General features: G+C 42.4%; 1 protein-coding gene across 7 annotated transcripts in view; it reads left to right on the forward strand.

The window, feature by feature from the left end:
* Window positions 1–585: 585 nt before the first annotated feature.
* TNIP1 (TNFAIP3 interacting protein 1) overlaps window positions 586–16,315 on the forward strand; it is a 67,311-nt gene continuing 51,581 nt past the window's right edge. For 4 of the 7 annotated variants that reach the window (XM_069102580.1, XM_069102583.1, XM_069102582.1 and 1 more), the window contains exon 1: window positions 8,405–8,523. The gene's annotated coding sequence lies outside the window, so the exon portion shown is untranslated. Of the gene's footprint in view, window positions 897–8,404; window positions 8,524–16,315 lie in introns of those variants that run through there. The other 3 variants (XM_069102587.1, XM_069102581.1, XM_069102588.1) reach the window with 3 other exon arrangements.

A 16,315-nucleotide genomic window follows, 5' to 3' on the forward strand; every position in this document is an offset into this window, starting at 1 on the left:
CTCAGAGATCATAATTCAACCCATTCCCTCTTCCATTTCTAAATGGAAAAACTCTTTTGAGGGGCTAAGTTCTGCATTTCAGTGAGATAAATTTAATCCTGAATAAAAATTCAGTGACAGGTTTTTCATTGGATTCTTCAAGAGGTCCTTACACTATTAATTGGGGATTCCCAACTTCCCTTGAAATGAGGGAGTAAAAGGTAGACTCCACTCCCTACCTCAATCTCTCTGGAATCCCCATCTTACGGGGAAGTGATCAGACTTCCCTTACCACCCAGGAAACATTCCAGTGAATAAGTGGAAGCAGAAAGAATGGGAATGAACAGGAGGAAAATGTGAGCTGAGCATCTGGAGAGATTTCCTCACCAGACCAGATGAGTCTGGAATCTCCCACTTGCAGCATACTGGGGCAAAACCAGAGTCTGCTGGGAATAACCCAATGGAGGAGCTGGGTTTGAAACCTCTGCCAGTCTCTTCTGCTCCCTCCTCTCCCCCCCCCCCCCAACTCTGGTTTGTGATCCAGCCTCTGAATCATCATCTTTCCACCTTCCCTCAGTTAGCCCCCTCCTCCTTCCCCCTCCAAAAGGAGTGAGCTCCAATCTGGGAACTGACCAACAATGGTTGTTTAATAAAAGGGAGTGTGCTTGTGTTTGTGATGTGTGTGTGCATGTGTGTGTGAGTGTGTATATGTAAGAGAGAGAGAGAGCTGAATCTGGAGTCTCAGCTGGGCTTGGTGGGGCTGGCTGGCTGTTGTCTCCCTCTATCTCGGGGAATTCCCCTCCTGACTAGAAGTCGTCAGCCTTGTGTTCCTTCCTGCAGTCTCTCAGTCAGCTGAGGAAGATTCGGATTGTAACCCCCACACTGAGACCCTTCCCCTCCCTCGTCCTTTGAAACTGGTGAGTAACAGAAATTTATTGTACTGGGGGAGAGGGCAGGGAAGGCAACAGGACCCAAGACTAAGAGTTCTTCTTTCTAAAAGTCTCTATCACAGTTCCTTCTAGGTCTGAAATGAGAAACAAAGGCTCCCCTTGTCTCCCCCCCCCCATTTCCAATCGGACCCTTCTAAGTCCGGCCATCTGTTCATCTGTCTTGTTCCTCCCTTTACTTTCCTCAGCTTTCTTCTCTTCCCGCCTTTTCCCGTTCTATCTCTTTCCTGCTTCCTTTCCTTTCACTCTTTTTCTTCTTCCTCTCACCTCTCCCATTGCTCCTGGATTTGGGAAAAACGCAGATTGATTTGGGGAGGTTCTATTTTACCCTTTGGTTTCCTCTGAGAGAAGGTAGGATGGGAAAAAAAAAAGGTAGGATGGGAAGGGGGTCTATGGGAGCTTTGGATCCTGGATAGGAAAAGGCATGTGGGATATTTAGGGCTGTTGTACAGGGTTTTTAAAATGCTGCCTTATACTTTATTAAGCATAATATCAAAACGAAAGAAGTGGATTCCTCACCCAGTAACAAGGCCCACTTTAATATTGGGACAATAGTCTGTTATAAGTGATAAAGCTGGTCCTTGGTGGTACTGGCCACAGGAGAATGAGGTGTTCTTTAGTACTTCAATCACTAAGAATAATGGTTTTTCTTCAACATACTAGATTAGAGAGAACTGGGGTGTCTTTGGGCTAGGCATATCCTAGTGGATGAGGAGAATTGGAGAGAATTGATAGAAGAATAGGCAGGAACATCAGAAGAAGCCTGTCCAAGTGTCTCAATATGGAGTGAGAGGACCCGGGTTCTAATTTGACCCTATTACTTACTAACTATTGCACCTTGGGGGCTATTCAAAGTTTCTTCATCAATAAAATAAGGGCATTGGGCTCCACTTCTAAGGTCCCATACAATTTTAAGTCTTATGAGGCAAGAACAGACTGAATAGAATGGGACAGAACCAAAGGAAGGGGTAAAGAGGAGGAGTGGAGGGAGCCGCCTGGGGAGTGGAAGAAAGGAGTGGAGGTCAAATAAAAAAGAGTGGTGGGATGAGAAGTAGGGCCCGGCAGAAGGAGGACTTAGTCGGAAGAATTAGGTCAGAACTTTCCAGAATTAGGAAATTAATCTGCCCTACGTTTCTCTCTTCATGGTTCCCCAAACGCCAGTACTTGACTATACTCTCTCCTCATTCTCATACTCTCTCCCATACCGTTCTCCTCATTCTGCTGCCAGATCAGAAACTGGACAGCCAGATTCGGCCCCCAACCTTAAAGTGTGAGCCTGCCCTTGCCCCTGCCCCTTCCTTTGCTCCCCCCACCTCTGTCTGCCTTAGCCAGAGGAGGGCTAAGAGTCTGTCTGAGGTCTTCCCAGCAGCTGTCAGAGTGGGAAAAGAATGGCAGTGTTGGGCCTTCCTTGTTGGAAGGCCTGGACTGAGCTCAACTGGGTTGGGTCCCATGGGGGAAAAAGACAGGGAATTTCCCCCAGTGTTTCTTTGCCTTTTCCTGTTCTTGGGCTCCCCATCAACCCTCCAATGAAACGAAGGTATGCAAGAGGAGAGGCTAGGGGTTAGGATGTAAAAATAAACCAGAGGGAGAAAGGCATCCTGAAAACGTGGAGCAACTTCTTATGTATGTAAAGGGCCAGAACTGAGCTGGTCAATTAATTTTGCTTTCTATTGGCCTCTTCCACTCACTGGGAAGGGTGCAGAGACAAGTTGACCTTGGCCCTTCATAGCTCCAGAGAAAGAATGTGTACAATCTACATTCCCCTCCCCCAAATAGTTTCCTGGGATAAGAATCACTGAAAGTGTCTCAGGTTCAAAAAGAGACAGGGATGGAGAATGGAACAGGGGAATTTGGCGACTTTGATTTCAACCCGGGCTCAACAGTGCAGTAAGATATTGGATTCAGAAGTAGAAGACCCCTAGAGTCATATTCCAGGCTCTGCTATTTACTACCTGTGTGACCTTGGGCAAGTCACTTCCTTATTTCTGGGCCTCAGTGCCCTTATCTATTAAATGAATGAGTTGGGTTAGATCAGAAGTTTCCAACTTGGGATATGTATACCTCTTCTCCCTCTCCCCTGTCCCCCTTTATTTGAAGCTTATCAAGAATATTTAGCGAATAACATACTATCCTACTGAAATTAATCTCTTTTGTTTCTTGATTATATATGTGCAGCAAACTCCAGAATTTATTTCAAATGGGGGCATAGAAATGGGTGGGAGATAGCTTACCGAAAGCCAAGGGGTATAGGGAAGAAAAAGATTAGAAATCCTGGATTAGTTGATCTCGAAGGAACTCCCCAGTTCTTAATGTTCTCCAGTCTGTGGCTCCGTCTTCAGCATGTGGGTCTGGTGAGCCTGGGGATCGGTATGCTGTCTGCCCTGGCAAACACCCTGCGGGAAGCTGTGATAGTCCTTGTAGGAATTTTGAAAGAGTAGTTTTCCCACTTTGCTGAAGTTAATAACAGCTCTCATTTTTAGAGGTTTGCAAAGTACTTTACATACATTTTCTCATTTGATCCAGAGATAAGTAGTTAGAGGTTTTACTGCCAGTCCTAGACTTTGGGGGTTAATTTCCTAACCTGGAAATCCCCTTTCTAGCAGGTGTCTGGGGCAGGGGGGAGCTCCTACTATTGTCCATTCCTCCTTTCCCAAAGTGGGTGCTTTGGGAACTTCCTGAAAGCAGGAAATCTGAAAAGAGAAACTGGAGGTGATAATTGCTTAAATGTGGTTGTGGGTGGGTGGACAGACAGTTGTCGACTGGCTGGTGGGAATTTGATAATTTTGAATTTGTGGGTTTAACAGTGGATGTGTAGAGGTACTGTGGTATCACAGAAAAAGTTCTAGATTAGGAGTAAAGAGACCCTTAGCTACTACCATTGGACTGCCTCTCCAGTGAAGAGAACATGACCTGGAGGGATTTGATTAGGCTGTAAGGTTAAAGAATAGGGCCTCCTTCCCCTCCAACAATTGAGCCTACACTGATGTGATTAACCATGGTTCAAATGTGTGGAGTATCCTATCCTGGGCCTGGGTACTCACTTACCCATGCCTCATTGAGAATGGAAAGAGTTAAGGCTTTGGAATAAATACACACCTATCAGTATATGAAAAATGAATGAAAAAACATTTATTAAGAGTTTTCTATGTACCTTACAGACTCTGTGTCGAGTGCTAGGGACACAAATACAAAATCAAATATAGTCCCTGCACTTAAAAAGATTACCTTCTATTAAAAAGAAGAAAACATTTATTTTATTGTACAACATATGTTTTAGCAATACAATGATTTAAAAATACAAATTGTGTACACTTTAAATCTTGTGCACATGTTAAAAGTGAATACTTCCAATTTACTACTAATTATAATACTATTGATATTGGTCCTATTCAATCAAGGTAATGCATTGAAATACTTTTGTTTTCAGTGGCAAACTGATGCAGTATATTTTCCGTACTCCTTTTTAGAAGTGTGGTTCACTTACCTGAGTTTTAATCCAGAATAACTCTACAGCACAGTAATATAATTTCAAGAAATTATATTGAAATAAATGTAGTGTACCATAGCAAAATTATCCTTTGTTCTTCCTTTCTTTTAAAAATATTATTCTGTTCTTTCATTCCAATTGAGTGAATTAAAACAAAACTAAACCTGGAAAATAAAGCCCTCATTACATAGCTACATAAGTCTGATAAAACAATTTTCCACATTGACCATGTCCAAAAATGTATGCCTCTTTCTCCATTTTAAATTCATTTCCTCTGTCAGGAGGCAAATGATATTTTTTCATCTTTTATCTTTTGGACTCATTTACCATTAGCTTAAATCCTGGCCAGGGGAGACAGTACACATTAGAGGAATAGAAATTAGGGAAGGGTATTTTAGTTCAGAAAGTTACAAGGATTGTGAGTGAAGTATGTGGGGTAGAGTAGTACAGCCTTTCCAGGAACAAAATGTTGATTCCTAATCTTAGTCACTAACACCTGCCCTAATCGGTCCAGACAAGCACACCCTCCTGGTCACACTCTCACACCCTTCACATGAGGTCAAGAGACTTTGCCTCTGTGTGTCAAGCCCCTTCTTACTCTGGTGTTCTATGACTTACTTTTTTCTGACAGACTGTATGAAAATTTTTTAAAGGGGAGAAGTTTATGTTTGTTTTTGGTTCTTGGTGATCGTCCAGGCTCAACCTCTATCTACTGTTCTTTGAAGGTCTTGGATTATTTGGCTATCACCATCTCATTCTTAGGGGCTCAAATGGACAAGAGTTATTGGCTGGTAGGAGTTCCAAAAGAATGAAGCCAGAATGTGAGAATCATAGAGTCACAATCAGTTGACATTTAAGGGAATATTTCTTGTCATTGTTTAGTTGTTTTTCAGTTGGGTCTGACTTTTGTGATTTGGGGTTTTCTTGGCAGATACTGGAGTGGCTTGCCATTTCCTTCTCCATTTAAAGGAATGGGCTCCTCTTAAACAACAGTTGCCAAATCATAAGCCCCTTTTCATTAAATCGGTTTGTCTTTGTAGATCCGGGTAGCTTTGGGCTCTCAGATTCTGATCTAAGGGAGGGGGATAATGGCCTTGAGTAGGTTAGAGGTTGGTCTGATCCTTTCCTTCTCATCTCCATGCTGGACATGGTATAGAATTTTCTAGGAAGCATAATAATTTCATAGATCTAGAGCTCAGAGCAATCTCCAAGGCCCTCTAGTCCAGTCCCCTCACTTTATGGACACTCTCTTTTGAATTTCTGAAAACACTATTCCTGTTAGCTAAATATTGCATTTACACCAACACGTGGTTTCTTAAAGGCATCGATAAGTCAGTTAGTCAACAAATCTTTACTAAAACGTTTTCTAGTTACCAAGCCCCGGTGATACCAAAGTAAGGTAAAAACTGCCCCCTCCCTCAAGGAGCTCACATTCTAATGACACGTTTCTTTAGGATTGTTGTCAAAAGCTGAACCATGCAATCAAATGCATGATTGAGGAGGAATATTATAGGCTCCAAAAACCTGGGGGTTTCCTAGCTCTGAGGCCAGGGTTTTCAGGCTGACCTTGGTCTCTACTCTGAGATCAAAGCTTTCAAATCCTCCTTGTACTCGGGTCACATGGAGAAAAAAAAAATGCAGATAGTTACATAACATCTACTAAAAAAAAAACACCAAAAAACCAAAAACAAAGCACTTTTCTCTGGATAGAATTTAGTCTCCTTAGGTTGGATGGGTAAAGTTAGTTTAAAGAAGAGATAATAGCTGAAAAAGGTTAGCTGGGAATCTGATGAGGGAAAGCTGGTAGGGTAACTGAGTGGGCTCTTGTATGTGAAGAATGCATTTGGGGCTGGAGCTGGGGATGTGTACAGAAAACTGCACGTTTGGAGGTGTTTCTTTGTAAATACTTTCTTATCTATGTTTGAAGATATGCATAGGTTAGAACACATGTACATGTGTACGTATTTGAAAGCCTAGCCCAACTATCCTCAGCCTTTCTGTGACATTTCTTTCTATCTGGGCTTTGCTACTTCTTCCTTGATCTCCTTTTAAAGTATATTGTAATTATATTTTATTAATTCAATTTTAAATGTTTATGTGAACTGAGCATTAAAACTGTTTTGAGATTTTGACCACATTTTTGAGATGCTGCAACACAAGTTGGGTTGCTATAAGACCAAGGTTGAGAATCAGCGGTTTAGGGTTTACTAGGGTAGAAAATGAATGTGAATGTTTTAGTGCCCGAGGGGCTATATGCCTATGCATATAAGTCTATGTGACCATATCTGTGTGAGTGTTTTTGTCTCTATGTTTGCATGTAAGCATTTATGTGCTTATATCCATGTATGTATGCCTACCTCTGAGCATATTTGCTTGTTTGTGTGTTCAGTTGAACAAATATTTATTAAATTTTTACTAACTGCAAGCCAAAAAGAAGGAGAGAAGGAAGAAAGAAGAAAGGAAGGAAGGAAGGAAGGAAGGAAGGAAGGAAGGAAGGAAGGAAGGAAGGAAGGAAGGAAGGAAGGGAGGGAGGAAGGGAGGGAGGAAGGAAGGACAATTCCTGTCCTCAAGGAACTTATATTCTATTGGGGGATCCAGAAAGTACATATGGAAGTAAATGCATATTATGTTCAAATTAATACAGTGTAATTTTTAAAACAACTTGGGGGAATCGGGTGGAGCCTAATGTAGGAGGTGGTACTGGATCTGTGCTCTGAAAGAACCTAGGAATTCTATGAGATGGAAGTGAGGAAGAGGGAGGGTGTGTCCGACATGGATAACCACCTTTCCAAAGCCACTGAGGCAGGAGGTGAAATGTGTGGGGCTTAGCTAGCAAGCCTGTTTCACTGGGACAGATTGCCTAGGAAAGGGAAGTCATATTAAATATGAGGGGAGCCAGTCTGAGATTTTGTAGTTTATCACAGAAGCAATAGGGAGCCACTGTGTTTAGGGTAAAATCTCTGCTTTAGAAGTATCAATTCTGTTAACTATGTGAAAGGAAGATATATTGGAGAGGGGAGAGATTAGAAGCTGAGAAACCAATTAAGAAGCTGTTACTGCCCAGGCTGGAGATTTTAGAGCTCAGGAACAAGTGTGGAGGTTCTATGGGTGGAAACACTGAACAATCTTGCCAGTGGTTGAATACAAGAGGGGTTTGGGATAAGGGAGAGTGAAGGATATCTTCACTCAGATTATGTGCCTTGGTTTGGTTTGAATGTTTCTGCCTTACTTTGTATCCATAACAAATAAATGTTTGTGGACTCATCCAATGACTGGACCCTTCAGGAGCTTCCTAAACGGGTTTGCATGATAATAGTTAGAATTTGTATAGCACGGCAAGGCTTGTAAAACACTTTACCTGATGTTGATGACCACCAAGTAGATGGTTTTATCATCCCCGTTTAACCCAAGCACAGAGAAGCTTCATGACTGCCCAGGGTGTGAGGTACGACTCGAATTCAGGTCTTCCTGATTCCAAGTTCTGCATTCACGCTATTCCCTCTGTCGCCTATATGCCGGTCCACACATTAAAATCTAACTCTCTGATCTTCGGCGTGTGTCCATGCAACTGTGTCCAAGCGTCTGAATGTGCGTGCTAGTGGAAATGCGTGTGCATGTACGTCTGTGGAAGTGTGTATGTGTGCGCACGCGTGACAGCACGCAGAGGATACCCACACACAAATCAGTCTACGCCAGGCACGGGCCGAGAGCGCGAGGACAGCCCAGGGACTGGTCTCGCACTGCGTCCAAACTGCCCCGAACGGGTCCGAAGAGCGAGCCGACGCTGGGCCACCCCGCCCCGCCCCGCCCCGCCCCAGCCCCAGCCCCAGCCCCAGCCCCGCCCCATCCCCCTTCCTCTGGCTCCGCTGTTTATCATCTTTGCCAGCACCTCCCCGGCCCGCCCCCAAGATGGGAGCCCCATAGGCCAGGCTTCCCGTCAATCATCGGGGACTTTCCCAGGGGTGGGGCCGTGGAGCGAGGCCTCCTCACTTCCTCCCTCTCCCGCGCCGCCCCGCCCCCCACCCCTAGAGGAAGTGAAGCCGGAATCCCCGAACCCGAACGGAGCCGCGATCCCGAGGTCGCAGACCCCACAGGGTGGGCTTGGCTCGGGTAAGGGCGAGCCTGGCGGCGGCCTCAGGGTCTGTCCTGCCGGGCCGGAGGATGGACTGAGGGGGTGAATGGGGCCGGCCTGGGCTCTCGGGGGTGGGGGGAGGTCGTATGTTTCGGGGTGTGTGTGTGCGTGCGTGCGCGTGGACGCGTGTGTGTGCAAGCAGGTGAGTGCATGAAAGGGGAGGGGACTGTTTACATAGGTATCTATGTGGTCGTGAACATACGTGTATAAGTATAGAAAAACATAGATAGATCATGAGACGTCCTCAAAGCTTAGTTCAGTTACAACAGTTCAAGCTTTCGCGTAGACCGTGTGTGTCTGGACCTCCTGTATATAATCCTCTCTGTGTAGACGCGCCGTGTCCCAACAGTCTTAGTGCGCTTATAAGCTATTAAAAGCTTACCCACGTGTCTCCTATCTCTCCTGTATGTCATCCTCTGTATTAATAGACAAGGTGTCCCCAAAGGTGCAGTTATAAGCTATTAAAGCTTAAACTATTAAGCAGTTAAAAGCTTTTAATAGCCACGTTGTGTGTCGGTAAATATAGAGGATTATATGTAGGCTATACATACATTTAATTGTATGTCTACCCAGTTACTCTTATATAGCATGTGTACGGGAGTGCATGTATACAGGTTATTGGTGTGTGTACGTAGGGGTTCACAGGACTATGTATATTAAGCAGGATTGTACATAAGGGGGAAGAACTGCTTACATGTACGTATGAGTAATTGTCCACCCAGTACAGGATTACATGCATGCAGTATAACTAAAGGAATATGTGCAGACATATGTAATATGCGTACATGTGTACACATGTAGAGAAATCTGGACACTAAGTGGATTTATGCATAAGGAGATAGTTTTATGTGTACATACATATATGTGAACATAATGTGCTTTATAAATACATGTATATGCATCAGTAATTGTGTCCATTCAGTATGAGCACATGCCTGCAGTGTGTGTATGCAAGTGAGCTTTACTATATGGGTCAAAGTGAATATACTGGTAAGGGATGAGGTAACTGTTTATGGGAATACTTGTTTACTTAATAGGAATAGGTGATTAGAGTATATAGACACACTGTGTGGGAGAGAGAACAGAATATAGTACAGGAATTCTGTGGAGGGGATTTTGAGTCTGGTGTAAGAAGCTACATATGCATAGGCGTGTATTTATGCAAGGAGACACTGATTTGTGAGTGTACAGTACAGTTCTGTATATGGCAGTTGTACAGGACAGGATATTTTGAGTGCTTGTTTACAGTTAACTGTATACATAATTTTGTGGACATGATTGTGTGATGATGTATTTTTATGGGTATATAGTATAGGGCAGGGGTGGGGAACTTGCAGCCTCCAGGACACATGTGGCCTTCTAGGTCCTTGGGTGCGGCCTTTTGACTGAGTCCAGGTTTTGTGAAACAAAACCTTTTATTAAAGGGATTTATTCTGTGAAGTTTGGATTCAGTCAAAGGGCCGTACTTGAGGACCTAGAGGACCACCTGTGGCCTCGAGGCTGCAGGTTCCTCACCCCAGTATAGGATATTTCATGGGCATATGTGTGTACATCTATTTGTAAGTGCCTGTCTATCCCTATATCTATCTATTGAAGAAACTACATGTGGTACACATGGAGGGGGGAAATCAGTTCCCTTACATATATATGTAATGTATGTGTATATATGTGTGCATGTGTGTGTATATATATAATCACTAACATTTATATAGCACCTTAAAGTTTGCAGAGCACTGCAATATATCTTCTCATTTATAATAACTATATGTATAGCATAGAAATGCATATGCATATGTAGATACCTATAAGTGTGTGTGTGTGTGTGTGTGTGTGTGTGTGTGTGAGAAGAGAGGATGAGCTTGTGGAAGGCAGTAGATGGATATGCAGTTCTTAATCATTCTTAACTTCTCCTTCTGCTGGAAAGTTTGGGAGGGTGAGGTTAGGAAGGTTGGGGAAGCTGGCAGCTCCCTTGGGAGAAGCACCTTGGGGGGAGCCTTAGTTGTTCCCCTGGGTCTTATCTTTTAGCAGCTGCCTTGTCCTCTTCCTTGGCTTACTGTCACCTGGAGATTGAGGAGCCCAAGTTGAGAGCTGGTCCTTATGCCTAAATTGCCCACACAAAATCTGTTGTCAAGTTCTTAGGACTCTGACATTGGTCTAGATTTGACAATAATAATAGCTTGCCTTTCTATAAGGCTTTAATTTTTTCCTGTGTTTTCCAAAAGTATCTCGTTTGATCCTCAGAGGAGGTGAGTGCTGTTATTCCCATTTTACAGATGAGGAAACTGACAGAGGTTAGTAAGTGACTTGACCTGAGAGTCACAGAGCTAGTGAGTGTCTGGGGCAGGATTAGATTCCCCTGATGGACTCTGTCCTAGGCCCTCTTCTCTTCTCTTTCTGTACTCTCAGTGATCTCATCAACTCTTATGGATTCTCCTGTCATCTGTATGTAGAAATATCCAGCTCCATTCTGAATTACAGTTGTCTTTGGCGGTTCTGGAGGTATCTAAACACAGGTCCAAAAGAGAAATCATTATCTTTCCTCTCAAATCTCCCTCTTCTTAATTTCCCTATTTTTGTTAAATTCAGCACTATTCTTTATTCACACTTATTCAAAACCTCAAGATCATCCTTGACTCTTCTTTCTCCTTCATCCCTCGTATCCAATATATTAGTTGCCAAGACTTGTTGATTCTGCTTCTCAAACATCTCAGGATATGTCCCCTTCTCTCCACACCCCCAGCAAAATCCCTGCACCCCTTCTTCTGGTCCTTATCACCTCTCTCCTGGATTAGCCTCGTAATTGATCTCCCTACTGTCAGTCTTTCCCTTCTAGTTCATTCTCCAAATATCTGCCAAATTGATACTCCTAAAGTACAGGTCTGACCATGCCAATCCCCTGCTCAACAACCTCTAATAGCTCCTTTTTAACTTTATGATTAAAAAGTAAACTCCTCTGTTTGGCTTTTAAAGCCCCTCTTCATCTGGCTGCAGCCTACCATTCCAGTCTTTTTTTTTTTTTTTTGCTTTTTGGAGGGCAATTGGGGTTAAGTAACTAGCCTAAGGTTACACTGCTAGTCTTTTTGTGTGGGTGTTAAGTGTCTGACACCAGAACCGAACTCCGGTCCTCCTGACTTCCGGGCCTGCGCTTTACTCACTGCACCATCTGTCCGCCCCTACCATTCCAGTCTTTATTGCACATTCTTCTTATTCAAGTACACTATGTACCTGACATGCTGACTCACCTGTACGAGGTGTTCCATCTTCTATATCTGTGCCTTTATACTCCCTTCCCTCCCCTCAGCTCTGACTCTTGGAATCTCTGGCCCCCTTCAAAGGATCACCTCATGCTTCTCCTCCTCTGAGGATGCCACAGCCCTCCTCCCAGAAATTACTTGGACCATTTTGTTAATGTTTTGTATTTATTTATTTTCTGAATGTGTTATTTTCCCCTGATAAAATATAATCTCTTTGAGGTTAGGGTTGTTTTTTTTTACCTTTGTTATCTCCAAGTGCATTCAATAAATGCTCATTGAATGAATGAAGGTTTATCCCTTATGCTTGTTCCTGGGAATACAGGGAGAGGCAGGTAGGTGGTGTAGCAGATGGAACACGGGATCTTTGGCCTTGCTAGCTTTGTGATCCTGGGCAAATCACTTAATTGCTGCCTGGCTCAGTTTCCTTAGCTGTAAAATGGGGTTAATAAATAACATCTATCTCATAGGGTTGTTGTGAGGATAAAATAAGATCAGTCAGTCAGTGAACATTTTTTAAGCACCTACTATGTGCCAGCCACTGTACTCAGTGTTGGGGAGGCAAAAGGCAGTCCCTGCAATTAATCAGTTTACTGTCTAATGGGGGAAACAGTAGGCAAACGAATATATGCAAAGCACACAACATATATTAACAGAGGGACACGATAGAATAAAGAGGAATTGGGAAAACCTTTCCAGTAAAAGAAGGTATTTTTAGTTGAGATTTAAAGGAAACCAAGGAGGTCTGTAGGCAGAGCAGAGGAAGGAGAGCATGCCAGGCGTGAGGGCCAGCCAGAGAAAATGCCAGGATAATATTAATAAAGTGTTTTGCAAACCTTACAGCACTATGTACATGCAGACTTCTGTTATTATTATCATTATTATGTCTGTTCAGGGAGCTTACATTTTAGTGGGAGAGACTTGGGGAAAGATAATAAATAATGAAAGGCAGAATAATGGCACTGCCTTTTCACTAGTATTCAGAGGATGGGGAGATTATTTGGACTGAGGTTTTCAGAAAATCCTTCCTGAATGAGGTAGACCTGGAAAGATAGACATGTAGCTGGTGAGGTTGAAGAGATAAGGTCCCTTCTTGGGGCAGTGAGAAGCTGTGTTATTGGAATGTGGGGTAGATTGAGAATTATGGCAGATCCACCCAGAAAGATGAGTTAGAACAAGGTGGTGGTTGTCTTAAATGCCAGGGCTTTATCACAGAGGCAGTGGGAAGTCATCACAGGTTCTTTGAGCGGGGGAGGGGCATGATGAAACAACCTGATTTTTCTTCTCTTTTGATAGCCATCCTACTTTAAATGTTCCCATTGATGTGTATTTCTCTTTTCTATTTATCTCCTTTCTCACTTTTTTCACATTCATATTTGCTTCCTAAACTGTAGCTTTTTCAACTGATCTCTATTTCCTTTTCCAACTTGAACCTCTACTCTCTGTACTCTTTTCTCTGGCAAAAGAGAGTGTGGTATGTCTGATGGAAACCTCTGTTTCCCCCATCTCGCCTCCATCCCCCCTGGGGACTCATTTTTACCACTACTTCCTCTAGGGTTGTTCTCATGTATTTCTGCAAATGTGTTTGTGTGTGTTTGGGGTGGGGGTGGGGAGGATTGAGTGTCACAGGAGGATGGAGACCTCTTTACTGTCTCCTTTATTTTTTTATTTTCTACTTTGAAGGGAGAATTAAGGCAATGGATATGTGTGTTAGGGCAGATATTGCAACATCCTTGTGATGAAATATTGGGCAGATGGTCTCATTTTTTAATACTCAGTTACACCTCTTTGAGTGCTTAAAAAAAGACCCAAGCGGCTTTCAGTGTTGGCCTGAACAGCTGGTTCTGCCATAGTAGGAAGTTCGTTTACTTTTTCCCTTTACCATCTTGGTACCTAGACTGATATTAGCTTCTCTAAAAGGAACTTGTAAACCCTGTTTAGGAAGCAGATGGGTTCTAAAGAGCTCAATCTGAGGGACACCTGTGGTTGAAAATCTGCTTAGTCTGAGGACTCAACAACCTTACTCAAGGCAGGAAGCTGTAGACTTAAGTCTGTTCCATTTATGGGTTCTTCACATATAAGGAAAGCAGCAGTTGGGGAGGATGGGAATTGTGTCACTGGAGAGTCATCCTCAGGAGCCCAGGGTTGGTATTTTTATAGGGTGGAACTAATGGAAGAGGGAGCCAGTCCATTAATCAGGGAACATTTGTTTGTTTTCTCCACCCACCTCAGGCATGTTTTTTCTTGCTACTCACCAACCTCAAGATCAAGTACTTTGCCTCTGTCCCTCCAAATCCCACTTACCCTGAGGTACCAGTTATGGACTGTTCTGGGTCCCTGTTCATTTGCTGTCTTAGCCCCTTAGAGAAGGCAAGGAAATTAGAATTTGGAAGGGACTTTGTCTCTTTCCCTGATTTCCCTTCCCCTCTCTTTTCTCTTCTCTGAGTTTCCTCCAGTTTGAGAAAACTCAGGAATCATAATTGTGTTATTGAGAGAGATGGACAAGCTTATTCTTTGTAAATCATCCCTAGAAGCTTTCATTATTCAGGTTGAGTTTACTGTCCCTAAACTATGCCTCTAGCCTTCCCATTTGAAGTTCCAGAGAATGTTTCTAATGAGTAGAAAATCTCTGCTTGCCATTCAGCTATATATGTATTCAGTAGATATATACTAAGAAAAGTGGGAAGTTATGGACCTTGGATTGGGGTTAGGATTGGGGGGAAGGGAGGTTATCAGGGAAGTATTAGGTCAAGGAATCAGTTCCACTGACTTGAAGGAATTGGGAAGAGCCTCAATTTCCCTACTTGGAGTGAGATGTTATTAGAGTTTACATTAGGTAGTATAGAGGCTGAGGAGTGTTTGAATAAGAGAAACTTGGGAAGATAGTGGTGAGATGAGACAAACAGGTTATCATATAGGCAAAAGTGAAGATGTTTGATACTTATAGGACAGTGGCACTGGAGAGACCTTGTAATCAATCAGATCCATTCTGTTCAGAAGGAAAGGGTTCAGAGTAGAATATGTGACTCTGGTGGTCATACTTTTAGAGTTCTTAGAAACACATCTGCTCCTTTTTTTACTTGTTTGCTGAGACCTTGTCTTCTTGACTTGCCCTGGTAGATTTATCTAAATCCAGAAAAGGGACATTGAAGTCAACAATTCAGTTCAGTTCAGTAGGCTTTTTATTAAGTGTCTGCTGTATGCAAGGTAGTATGCTAAGGGTGTTAAGATTAAGAAAAATAGAATATGAAATAAAATAAGGTAAGAAAAGTAGGCCACACAGCAAAAGACTTTATCTAAATTTTTTTTTAAAGCTATTATATGTAGGCTAGTCTGGTGAGGCAAGAGAGATGTGGTTTATTGGGAAATGGACTGATTCTATAAGACCTGTGTTCAGATTTTGGCCTGTTTGCTACCCATGGAACTTTGGTAAGTCATTTAACCTTCTTGGGTCTCACTTCCCTCAACTATAGAATGAAGGAGTTAGAATAGATAGTCTCTGAGGTCCCTTTCCCCTCTAAATCTATGATCCAGTTAGGAAACAGTTGCAATAGTCCAGTGAAAGGTAATAACCCAAATTGTATATAGAGTAGGGAATGAGAGAGGGAGAGAGACTATAAGGATGATTTTCTCAAGAGGAATAGGGAAGTCTGAAAAAGGAATGGATTTAGGGGCAAAGCTAGTAAGTTCCCTTTTTGGATGTATTGAGTTTGAAATAGCTAAAGGACAGCCAATGGAAATGGACATCTGATGAAGATGTCCAACAGCAATTGGTGATGCAGACCTAAAGTTCAAGATAAAGATTTAGACTGACTTTTCTGCATAGAGATTATAATTATAATTAGTTAATAGGTGTGTGTGTGTGTTTTACCCTAGAGATCTTATAATTAGTTGACTTTTCTTTTAAGTACTTAAATGATAGGCTATCAGAACATGCATATTTAATACTGATATTATTTTATTTTCTCTGATGTCTTTATAATGTATTTTCCTTGCTTATCCCTCAATCTATTTTTACTTTGTCATGATTTACACTTTCTTTTTAAAAATTTTGTTGAGGCACAATAATTCTGCCTTAATTCTTCATTTAAAATTTTAAGTGTATTTTTTTCCATGTAGCAAATTATTAGGTTTTACTTTATTATCCTTTCTGTCACTCTCCTCCATTTTATGGGTCAGTTCATCCCATTGACATTCACAAATAAGCTTATTACATTTATTTTCCTTTGCATCAAATCTTGCTATAATTTTTCTTAATTAAAAATAGTTATCTCCTGTTTTATTAAAACAATCCAGTCTCAGTCTCTTCCCTTTTCTTTCCCAAACCAGAGCTAAGTTAATGGATCTTGCTTTCCCCATCTTTTTGGGGTGGGGGTGGGGGGAGGAGATGTAATCAACTTTTTAGTCAGTTTGGTTTACTAGTGGCAACCCCTTTCTCTTCCCTCTTTTCTACTTTTCCCAGCTTAGTCTCAATTCAATCCAGTAAGTCTGTTATGTTCTGGGTCTTGTGTTAAGCCCA

Source organism: Petaurus breviceps, unplaced genomic scaffold (assembly GCF_028583685.1).
Source record: "Petaurus breviceps papuanus isolate PSGF00001 unplaced genomic scaffold, PetGlider_PUasm1.0 551, whole genome shotgun sequence".
In the NCBI taxonomy this organism is placed as follows: Eukaryota; Metazoa; Chordata; class Mammalia; order Diprotodontia; family Petauridae; genus Petaurus; species Petaurus breviceps.